The following is a 12,633-nucleotide window of genomic DNA, read 5'->3' on the forward strand; positions in this document are numbered from 1 at the left end:
ACGGGCTCTTTTAAAATTGTGATTGTTAAAATTTGGGTCTCATAATTTTATTGTGGTTACTCTGGCTTGGATATTTAGTTCCGCTCTTAACACCACCAATGCACCTGAAATCCCTTGGTCCCTGTCCTTTCATATTTGTCTTTCTCCTCTTCCATTCAATTTCTTTTCTTCTCCCTATACTCTGACCTTAGAGTGGTCTCAACAAACCCCTTTTAAGCCATTTTATTTATCCATGCAGTTACTCCAAAGACCAGATATAAATGGTATCATTCTATATTTATCTTTCTTCTTATGATTTATTTCCTTTTCCATATCTTCCAGTTCCATTCATATTGCAGCGAATTGCATCTTTGCAACATTTCTTTTTAAAAAAATTTTGCATCATTTCTTACAGCTATATAGTATTCCACTGTACTATATTTCCATTATACACTTGTCTGTATATCTAGCTTGATTTTAACTCTTTATTAAAACACCATGATTACAATCATGACTGCAGTTGGGTTTTGTCACGAAAAGAATACCCCCTTTCACCAGTGCAACATTTCCGTCACCAATGCACCCCATATCTCTCCACCCACACAACCTTTCTGTATTCGAGACATGTATTCTACTTCTCTCACTCATTAACATTGTCATGATAGTTGTGTTCTGTGATGAATAGTGGTGTGCATACATCCTTTTGGATGACTGTTTTATTGTCCTAGAGATAGTACTCAAAAGCAGTATTTCTGGGTTTGATTCTGAGTTTACAAAGAACCCTCCATTTTATTTCATAGAGGTTGCACCAGACAGTATTCCTACTAGCAGTGAATGAGAGTTCCTTTTTACCAAAGCCCCACCAACACAAATTATTCCCAATATCTTTGCTATGTGTCATCTTCACTGGTATAAAGTGGTATAATTGCTATAAAATACCTTGTTGTTTTTATTTGAATTTATTTGAATTCTATGCACAGTTATTCTTAAATTTACTTTCCATATTGAATAAAATGCCTGTTTTTTTTCTGTCTCAATTTTGAAAGTTTACTTTATATCTACATCACCTTCAGCATGTCATTTCTAATTTATCGGTTGTTTTCTTTAGTTTCAAAAAGGATTTCTTTTCTAAAAAGCTCTCAAAATTTTTCATCAGAGTTTTAATACAAGCTATGAGCTATGTAAAATTAACATCCTAGAAATTAGGATGTTACCTAATTACCTTCATTTACAAGTGTATGAATGCTTGGAATATGAATATTAGAGACCAGAACATCAATCACTTACTGAGCCCAAGCCTGGGCCTATTTGCTCTAATAGGAGTCCCATCCATAAGCTTTAAGACATTCAATATTAACAGGGCCAATCAAAATACACCATCAAAGAATTTCCTTACTGTTGGGAGTGCTTAGAGAAGGCACCAAAACTGAAGCCAGAAATATGAGAACAATTTAACTCTGTTTCCTAACATTAACTCCTAAATGAATAGGAATTAATTGTCTCATAGTTTTTTCTTCCAACTGACTCCCCTTATATATACTTTTTACCCTCTCATCATGAGTATTTAAATTTTTTAGTTTATCCAGAGTCAAAAAAGAATCAGAATATTGATAATCTAATTTTAGGCAATAAAACATGTACTTGATACTGAGAATGGATTTTGCTATAACCATAGAGAGTAATGTCAACAAATATTGCTAATCAAAGACTTTATGTAAATACGGCATCGGATAATGTTAAAATCTTCAAGAGAGCATAAGTTACTTTCTTCTTAACTTCCACATGTCTATTAAACATCTGTCAGAGTATGCTTCAATAGAATGGGATTGAAATGTTCATTTCAGAAAACAGAGTCTCACAGAAAGCATTGCTCCCAGATTATGCCCTGCGCCCCAGGTTCCATCAAATGTTTGGGAAAGAAATGGACTATTTATTATGATGCATATCAATAAACATACATAAGTTAATCACACATACAAACAAAAGAAAAGATGTTCTAAATATTTTAATAAACCACTACAGCCTTCTGCTTTCTGACTTCAACTTTAAGAATACTACCTAATTTAAGAACATTCACAAAATAAAAATAGACATTGTAATGTTGGCATCTATAATGTAATTCTTTTGTGCCCAATTTAACCTCCAATTAATCTTCTTTGACTATAATATTTGCCAGCAAGTATATGTTATATACACTAGAAATGGTATAACAAGTTCCAATTGAAACTCTAACTTGTGTCAACCTGAAACATTTCCCCTTTAGGCATAACTGCAAAATTGATACATCTAATTTTAGAAAATTTGGATGCTAAATTATAAAATTCCCTAAGTAATAGAAAATAACAACCTGATTTTTTATTTTTTACAGAGAAAATAAAACTTGTCAATATTGTTTTTTATGTACAATAGAAAGAATGGTTAATAAATAATGATGTTGCCCTGGTTTATAGGATATAAAATTGTTACAGAAACTGGCAAATGCTACTGGCAGATTGGATAGGTGAATTTCAAACTATTAAGGAGCGATAAGTAGGGGGTTTGTCTTGCAAGCTGCAGACCTGAGTTCAATCTCTGTCATCTCGTATGATCTCCCAAGCCTGCCAGGACTGATTACTGAGTGCAGAGCCCTGGTGTAATCCCTGAGCACCTCTGGGTGTGGCTAAAACCCAAGAAAAAAACGAAGACTAAAAGAAAGAAAGTGAGCGAGAAAGAAAGAAAGAAAGAAAGAAAGAAAGAAAGAAAGAAGAAGAAAGAAAGAAAGAAAGAAGAAAGAAAGAAAGAAAGAAAGAAAGAAAGAAAGAAAAGAAAGAAAGAAAGAAAGAAAGAAAGAAAGAAGAAAGAAAGAAAGAAAGAGAGAGAGAGAGAGAGAGAGAGAGAGAGAAAGAAAGAAAGAAAGAAAGAAAGAAAGAAAGAAAGAAAGAAAGAAAGAAAGAAAGAAAGAAAGAAAGAAAGAAAGAAAGAAAGAAAGAAAGAAAGAAAGAAAGAAAGAAAGAAAGAAAAGAAAGAAAGAAAGAAAGAAAGAAAGAAAGAAAGAAAGAAAGAAAGAAAGAAAGAAAGAAAGAAGAAAGAAAGGAAGGAAGGAAGGAAGGAAAGAAGGAAGGAAGGAAGGAAGGAAGGAAGGAAGGAAGGAAGGAAGGAAGGAAGGAAGGAAGGAAGGAAGGAAGGAAGGAAGGAAGGAAGAAGGAAGGAAGAAAGGAAGGAAGGAAGGAAGAAAGAAAGAAAGAAAGAAAGAAAAGAAGAAAGAAAGAAAGAAGAAGAAGAAGAAAGAGAAAGAAAGAAAGAATTCTTATGTGAAACACTGAAAAACAGTAGATAACTGTCTTTAAGCTGTTTTTATTTTAAACAGGTCTATTTAACAATCAAAAAAATGAAGTAAACTAATTTTAGGCATATGCATTTTTAGAAGGCATACACTATGCAAGATATACTTCTGCTAAAATATACTTTGGTAAAATAAAAATAAATCCAACCTAACTCAAAGTCAAACTCTGAGAATAAAAATGACCAAAGTATCAGTAAGACAAAGAGTATAGCTGTTTACATCTATACTTTTGAAGGTATTAGAAAATCCTTTCCTCTGATCCTGATAGAGCATTAGAGATTGCATGAATAATCCTTCATTAAGCAAGTAAATGATGAAACTTTTGTTTTCAGTTACTGAAAAAGTAGTGTGGAAAAGGCTTCCTGGAAGTAAAAAAAAAAAAAAAAAGGAAAAAACAAGTTTAGTTCTACAATGCTTGTTCACTTGTTTATTGAGCCACACTTGATATCACTCAGGTGTTGTTTCTTGCTCTGCACTCAGGAATTACTATTGTCAGGATTTGAAGGATCATATAGGATGCTGAGGAAAGAGCTGGGGCCAGGTGTATGCAAGTTCAGTGCCCAGTCCACTAGAATGTCTCTCTAGCCCCAATTCTACAATCTTTTCAGTTTACTCTCTGGGGTGTTTTCAAATCCCAGTGTAGGGAGAGGGAAGCAAAATATCTCAGAAATTTTGCAGAACTGAAGGGAAATAATTCATAATTCATAAATATCAAACAGCAAAACTTGTCACATATATGTATATGCATATATATGTATATACATATATACTTGTCAAATATAAGGAGGCCACACAAGGATACATCTTTGATTCTGTATATGAGTCCCTTCAAATTTTTACCTAATCTTCAATTTATATGAAAAAAATTCCAAATCTAAAGAAGCACCATCAAGATGTGAATGAAATCATTCCTAAAGCATCCATTGGACTGGATGTAGGAGGATTTGGGGTCCCATCCTCTTAATATATTACCTTAGTAAACATTTACTTACCTTAGTAAGTGCTGATATCAGACAAACAAGTATTTAGTTAACTTACCAGAAAAATATGTTTATCATCTTATCATGAACAGTATTATAAAATTGTAAAACATGATAACTACATTTTCATGATTTTATTGAGTCAGAGAGAAAATATAGGGTATAGTAATAAAGTCTTTATACTAGTGAGACTTGCTTTATACATGGCCAGCCCTAATTCATTCCATAGCACTAAATATGGTTCCCTGACCCACTCCAGGAGCACTGATGAATGTAGCTGCCAAATAAATACAAACAAAACGAGTTTATTGAGAAATAATAGCAAGAACCAGAAAGTGTAGTTTCTTGGGGAAATAGGTCACATACCTTTCTAATTCCCCATGCCCAGTGCAAAATTTAAGTATCTCATGGATTTACCATTGCCTCATGGGAAAAGAGTTCCTACTTCTCCTTCGCTTTGAGCAGAAAAGCAGCATTACATGAGGCCTGAGAGATAGCGCAGCAGTAGGGTGTTTGCCTTGCACATGGCCCTCCCAGGATGGACCTGGGTTTGATTCCCTGCATCTCATATGGGACCATTTCTGAGTCAGAGCCAAGAGTAACCCTTGAGTGCTGGCCAGGTGTGGCCCAAAAAAAAAAAAAAAAAAAAAAAAAAAAAAAGGGCAGCATCACCTGGGAAGCATGTCTCAATTGGCTGGATATTGTCAGGTGCGATTCTTGACTGTGTGAGTGAGAACTCTTGTCTAATCTCCTAAAATCATTTTAATAATATTTCTATAATTTTTTATTTAGGAGTGCCAAATTAAGTCATGATTCAAGATGGTTTTGGACCCATCTCCATAAGTTTAAAAGCTAGTCTTAAAAGAACTCAAATTTATTTCTAATCTATTACCCACATCCCAAGCAAAACTAACTGATAGTTAAAATGACTGTATATTAGGTAGGGCACTTGCATACAACTGATATGGGTTCAATCTCTGGCACCCCATGTGGTCCTTTAAACACCACCAGGAATGATCTCTGAGCACAAATTTAGGAGTGAGTCCTGAGCACTGTTGGGTGCACCCCCCAAAAATGCTTAAAGAAATATAGCAAAGGCTTGCAACAAAAGCAATTCTTGATTACTAAGCTCGAATGGAAGATGAGGGTCAGGAGGACCAGTCTATGGTAGGAAGTTTGCCAAAAATAGTGGAATAATGCAGTTAGGGTAGAGAAGGGACCATTGTGACAATGAGAGTTGGAAACAATCACTCTGGACAATAACTGGGTATTGAAAGGCGATAATGTGATATGCATGGTACTGCTTCATTAACAACAATGCAAACCACAGTGTCTAAAAAGGAAACAAATGGATGAGAGAGAGAGAGAGAGAGAGAGAGAGAGAGAGAGAGAGAGAGAGAGTATCTGTGAGAGAGAGGAGTTAAATGTCTGGCCCAGAGGCAGGTAAAGGGCGGAGGAGAGGAGGGAAAGTGGGGCCATTGGTGGGGGGAAATGTTCATGGGTGAAGGGTAGTATACATTGTAAGACTGAAGCCTAATCATGAATAACTTTGTAATCATGGTGTTTAAATAAAAGAATAAATAAATAGGGGCCGGAGTGGTGGAGCAAGGGATAAGGTTTCTGCCTTGCCCTCGCTAGCCTAGGAAGGACAGTGGTTCAATTCCCTGGAGTTCCATATGATCCCCCAAGCCAGGAGCTATTTCTGAGCACATAACCAGGAGTAACCCCTGAGCATCACTGGATGTGGCCCAAAATCCCCCAATAAATAAATAAAGAAGTAAATAAATAAATAAATAAATAAATAAATAAAACAGAAGATAGCTTACATGTTCTTTTACTTAAGCACTGCCGGGTATTGATGCTCTAGACTAGAGCCAAGCCTTGCAACATATAACCTTGGTAGACACAGCACCAACAGGCTGAGCACTGAAATGTTTCTAAGCTCATATTCTTCATCTCAAAACAAACTAACTTTATTTGCAAAGACTTTATTATTTCATTTGCAAAGAAATTATTATTTCTGACTTGCTTTGTGATTCACTGAAAGACCATCTTAATGAGCTTTCTTTATCATCTGCTACAGAGCTGAAAACTTAGAGAACATTTGTTAAAAATGTTAATACATGGTGTTTCAGTTTATACTGCTTGGAATACTGTTGGGATAGATGCTAGATTAATCAACAATCTTGAAAGGCTAAGAAGGACTCCAACATGTTTCTGGGAGCCCTGAAGTTCATATGCATGATCTGATATATCCTTGGGAAAAAATTCAAAAGAACCTAATATTTCATCTCTTGCTGACTTCAAGTCTCTGTAAAGGAAATAATTAAAAAGTGAAGTATCTCTGCAAACTAACTTTCTGATTGTTAACATCGTGCCCCAACTCCCACTCAGAATCCTGCGGCTCTGATGAGAAATGTGCACTGGTAAAGGGATAAATGCTCTATATTGTATGACTGAAATTCAACTATAAAAATTGTGTAACTGTGTATCTCATAGTATTTAATTAAAATTTTTGTTTAAAAAAATCTCTCAGAAAAGACTAGGATATTTCTTTTTCTAAGAAATTAAGAAAATTTCTATCCAATTATTAGTTGATTACTAAGTTAATGGAACAACCTGTGACCAGGCACAAGTTAGATGATTTATATTACCTGATTTAATGTCTAGCTATAGCTCTATAATAATCAAGACTGTGTTCTACTGAGACAAAAAAATGTAAATATGTCTGGAAGGTAAATACAGGGGCTTTGCCTATAGTCAATTCTGGTTAAATACCTGACAAAACCTATGACTCCCAGACCACCATCAGAAGTAGCTCTGAGAACAAAGGCAGGAGTAAGCTCCAAAGTTAACTATGTATGGCACCACATTTCCAATATCAAAGAAAATAGAATAAGTCACTGGCTTCTGGTAAAAGTACAGAGGGAGTTAGAACTTGAGTGAAAAAGACTCAGTATAATATATTCAGGGATGATCAAATTGTTCTAAAAAATGTGTTGTATTTGCTTATATTAGATAAATAGGTATTATAATAATTCTGATAGTGAAGTATACACAATTAAGATCTACTTAATAGCTGTAGGTTTTTAAAAGTCAATTAACATTCCTTTGTTTTGTTTTGGGGCCACACCCAGCGGTGCTCAGGTGCTCAGAAATCGCTCCTGGCAGGCACGAAGGACCATTTGGGATGTCGTGATTCAAACCACTGTTGGTCCTGGGTCGGTAGCTTGCAAAGCAAACACCCTACTGCTGTGCTATTTCTCCAGCCCCTCAATTTACTTTCTTAACAGAAAGCAGATTAAGTACCATTTCATCAGGTTCATATTGTTCCGGGGGAGGGGGAGCAGAGAGATCATAAACCACAAGCAAGAAACAAGAACCAAATTTTCTCCTTTCAATGTTTACTTTCTTGGCACGTGATATGTTAATTCGACTCCAAATACCAATCAAATATAATTTACTTAACTTGGGGCTGAAGCCCAAGGCTTTTCCTCCTCACTCCACTTCTGGGAAATTCTGAAAAGCTGAGTCAGAAACAGTATTCCATGTTCCTGATGATCTAGTGGTGAAGTGTAATTAAAAGTGTGCCTACCATTTCTTAACGCTGTCAATAAGATGGGAACTATTTTAAACAACCATGTCTTTTAGCAAGACATAATCAGCTGAGTTCTTGGTGCTAACATAGTTCTCAGTGTAATTACCTTGTCACCAAAAGCTGCTATTCATTTCCCTCTCCTTTCTCAAAGGACAAATGTGAAACTCAAATGCATCTATCAAGATGAAAGATTAAAATATTTTAAGATATGTCATTATTTACATACTACATAGTCCATAACCAAGTTGTCAAATACAAACTGTGGCCCAATGAGCTGTCAGTTCAAAATCTCAAAATTTTATCCACCAGAATGATGGCAGCAAGATGTTAGTGAACAGAAAGATAACAACTGGGAAAAAGACAAAAGAATACTTTGGAGTATCATATGTAATATATAAAGTATATGGATATCCCACATGATTATATATTTCACATAAAGTAGGATTTTAGACAGGAATGCTAGATTGGTTCTATATCCCCCCCCAAAAAAAAAGTTCATACCGAACAATTAAGAAATTGGTAGATATACGTGGAATCCTCTCCAGTAATCTGATCTATTTTTTACAGTGGTTCTAAGATCAGTGGTTTTCAACCATTTTTGTTTTGTTTTGTTTTGTACCTTTGGGCTAGTGAAAATAGGAGAAATAACTTGTGGACTTCTAAATTAATAAACAAGATTTATGTGAAGTAAAAATATTTGTATATCAATATAATAGTACCACTCTATAATCTGGTGTGCCATTTAAGTTACAATTAACTTTGTCTCGGACTAACAGAAAATTTTCTGGACCAGTTTTTCTCTGTCTTCAAACTAGCAGTTAGAAAACCACAGAGACAGATAACCCCACCTTCATTTCGTAGATGACAGAAACAAGGCCCTGGGGAAGTTACAAAACTGACAAGGTCACTGAGCAGACCTCAGACTGAGGATTTGAATCATTATCTCTCTGGTACCAAAGTGCCTGCTCTTTCCACAACTGCTTTTCTCACATAAGCAATTATTTGTGAAACATGACTTTGCCAATTACTGACCAGATATTTCAAGCAAAACAAGATTTCCATACGCTCCCTACCTGGAAGAAGCACTGTCATTCTAAATTTCTAAATCTCTCTCTCTCTCTCTCCTCTCTCTCTCTCTCTCTCTCTCTCTCTCTCTCTCTCTCTCTCTCTCTCTCTCTCTCTCTCTCTCTCTCTCTCTCTCTCTCTCTCTCTCTCCTCTCTCTCTCTCCCCCAGTCCTCTATTTTTCTCTCTCTCATACACGCATATATGTACATTGAACACACATATCATGAAAGGGACATTATCCACCAACATATGAAGACATTAAAGGGAGTTATTAGAAGAAACGGTGTGCAGATTAACCAGAAGCAAGCATGAAAGTCAAACTCTACTTATAATTGGCTTCAATTGGGAATTAAGTGCATGAAAGAGAGCCTAGAAAGACCGAGCCCTTTATGTATAATTATCACTAAAGTGATTTGAGATGACATCTTGTTATTCTGCATATATGCTCCTGCCTGAGACCCTGTTCTTATTATTTTCATATTTTAATAGAATTTCAACATAGTTCACACAAGAGAGCCCTTATAGCAGTGGATTTCATCCTTCTTTGCAAATTTCTACGATAGCTAATTTCTACTAATGATGCAGTGCTGAAGGAGGGAAATGATCTTTCTCATAGGTGTCAATGAGTAGAAACTTTTAGTGATATTACCACTCATTATCACTTGATATCTATTTTTCTAATCTCTTCCATTATCATTTTCCTTTTTCTCTTTATTATTTACTGATCAGTAATTTTTAGTCTAGTTTCCTCTGCATTGGAACTCAATTCGTGATGCTGAAGTTTAAAAGGTTTTCTTGTGCTAAAATTTCCAAAGATTTTTATGTTTTCTTTCCAAAAGTTACTGCTAGATAACTCCATTCACTGTAAATAAATAAGTAAGTGAAGGTGATATGAATAAAGCTTTTAGGTTATAGTTTAATCCCTGGTTCAAGTCACCCTCAGTATCATATTTTTGAAATTTTAGAGGTGTGTTTAGTGGCTCTTTTCTCCCTGAGATTCATTTTCATACAGCAGCTACCATTTAAAAATATTATGGAGGGGCCAGAGTGGTTATTACAGTGGTAGGGTGTATGCCTTGCATACAGCTGACCCAGGAAGAACGCAAGTTCAATCCCCAACATCCCATATGGTCCCCAGAGCCAGGGGAATTTCTGAGCGCAGAGCCAGGAGTAAGCTCTGAACATTGCTGGGTGTGCCCTCCACTCCCCACCCCCCAAAAAAAACCACACACAACCTAAAAAGCATTATGGAGGCATGGTAATTTACAAACTTATTCATAATTGAGTTTCAGAAATAAAATGTTACAACACCAATCCCATCAGCAGTGTCAATTTTCCTCCACTAATGTCCCAGTTTTCTTTCCACCTACCAGCCTGCCTTGACAGGCACAGTGTTAAGTTTGGTCATTGTAGTTTAGATCTCATTCTTTCACTTTTGTTGGTTCTGTGTCATATATATGTATATAATAGATAAATAGATAGATAGATATACACACATATGTGTATCATAGACATCATATAGATATCACATATGTCATATATAAAAAAAAATAATTTCACAGTCCTGAAGACTAAGCACTTAAGAAAGAAGTATGGGGGCCGGAAGATAGCATAGAGATAAGGCATTTATTTGCCTTTCATGCAGAAGGTCGGTGGTTCGAATCCCAGCATTCCACATGGTCCCCTGTGCCTGCCAGGGGCGATTTCTGAGCACAGAGCTAGAAGTAATCCTGAGCGCTGCCGGGTGTGACTCAAAAACCGAAAAAAAAAAAAAAAAAAGAAGAAGAAGAAGAAGAAGAAAGAAAAAAGTATGCTTAAAAGATGCTTCAAGGGACCAGACAGATAGATGAGGTAGGGCATTTGCCTTGCATGCAGAAGGACGATGGTTCGAATCCCGCATCCCATATTGTCCCCTGAGCCTGCCAAGAGTAATTTCAGAGCATAGAGCCAGGAGTAACCCCTGAGTGCTGCAGGGTGTGACTCAAAAACAAACAAACAAAAAAATCAAACCAAAACAAAACAAAACAAAAAGCTTCAAAAAGCAATCAGGAAGTAGATCTAAGAAAATGCTAGATATTATTACAAGAAGCATAGACAAACATACAGGACATAGATTCATATGGCTAGAATAGCAAGAAAAGCTAACAACTTTTATATTCCTTCTGAACCCCGACAACTGCTTTTTTTCATCAGAATCAGAGATAACGGTGAGAGCCCCAAAGTTGAAAGGTGCTGAAGCTTCTTCTCCTTCACCAGATTTTTAATGATACCTTTGTTAAACTCAGCAAGGCTTCAATTAACATGACAGTATTGAGCCCTATATTGCATGGAGATGTCCAAAACTGAAGTTAGTAAATGAGTTGATTTAAGCATGGTTATGGCAAAATCCACAAGAAGCAAATTGATTAACAGATTGATTGTTTGAACTCTAGGTTAATATGGCATCATCTCATGAAGGATTTGATTCATGAGATCTCTACTATTGGAAAACATTTCAAAGAAGCAAACAACTTCCTCTGAACCTTTAAGTAATCTTCTCTCTGATATAAGATGAAGAGAAAGACCACCCATTTTGTGGTCTTAAGTGTACGAACCCAGGTATTTACCATATTTTTGTAATCTGGTCAGTTAATACACAATTGCTTTAAAATTGGCAAAAATAAGTGATGAGCGCTTTTTCAAGTGCTTATTGTTCATTGATCTCTCTTCTTCAAAGAAGTACTTATTCATTTCCTCTCCCCATGTTTTGATAGTTTTAATTAAATTATTGTTCCTGTTAATCTTGGTGAGTTTAGCAACCAAAATGTTACACCCTGTTAAAAACGGTTTCCTCTTTGTTAAAATCTTGATCTTGTTATCCTTTTGTTTAAAAATCTCCAAGGGTTCAAATATATACATAGAAAAATGTATGTATTAAAAAGAGATGGATCCTCTCTACCTCATCTCTAACTCATCTAGTTTTTCATAATTTCCACCATCATTGAGGGTCTGTCTTCTCTGGCTTTTCTCCCTACAAGACTTGTTTTCTCTAAGTTCTTATACTAAACAGTTGTTCTCTCTACTCTTCTTGAAATTTACCCAATGTTGATTCTTTTTTTCTGTAAAATCACCATTTAATGCCCACTTCTAAAAGCATTTTTTGCCTACTCAAACAGAAGTTTTCTCCATCTATCTCATTAAATGTTCTCTCTCTCTTTCTCTAATTTTACCACATCCTGAGATGCTCTGGACTTACTCTTGGCTCTACACTCTGGAATTATTTCTGGTGGTGCTCAGGGAACCCTATGAAATGCTGGATTGGTTGGCCATAAGCAAGGCAAGTGCCCTCTCCACTGTACTGTAGCTCTCAATAAGTTTTCTTTTTTATTGATATATTTTATGATATATTTCATGATTTCCCATACCCCCACTAGAAAGCATTGTCCATAAAATCTAGAATTTGCCTTATTGTTTATAAGCCTCTCTGCCCAGAACAGTGCTATATACATATTAGTTATGTAATGAAAACAGATGGAATAGATGAAGACATTTTCACAGAGTACTTGAATAAAAGTGAGAATAATAAATAATTCATTAGTAATATCCTAACTGTATTCTGAGAGGCCACATTCAGTGTTACTCAGAGGCTACTCTTGGCTCTCTACTCAGAGGTCACTCCTGGCAGTGCTGGGATTTAAACCAAGATCAG

At 35.7% G+C, this 12,633-nt stretch overlaps 1 pseudogene; it reads left to right on the forward strand.

Moving 5' to 3' along the window:
• The first annotated feature begins 3,241 nt into the window (after positions 1 to 3,241).
• LOC126007021 (60S ribosomal protein L7-like) overlaps positions 3,242 to 12,633 on the forward strand; it is a 57,069-nt pseudogene continuing 47,677 nt past the window's right edge.

This window comes from Suncus etruscus, chromosome 4 (assembly GCF_024139225.1).
Source record: "Suncus etruscus isolate mSunEtr1 chromosome 4, mSunEtr1.pri.cur, whole genome shotgun sequence".
Lineage (NCBI taxonomy): Eukaryota > Metazoa > Chordata > Mammalia > Eulipotyphla > Soricidae > Suncus > Suncus etruscus.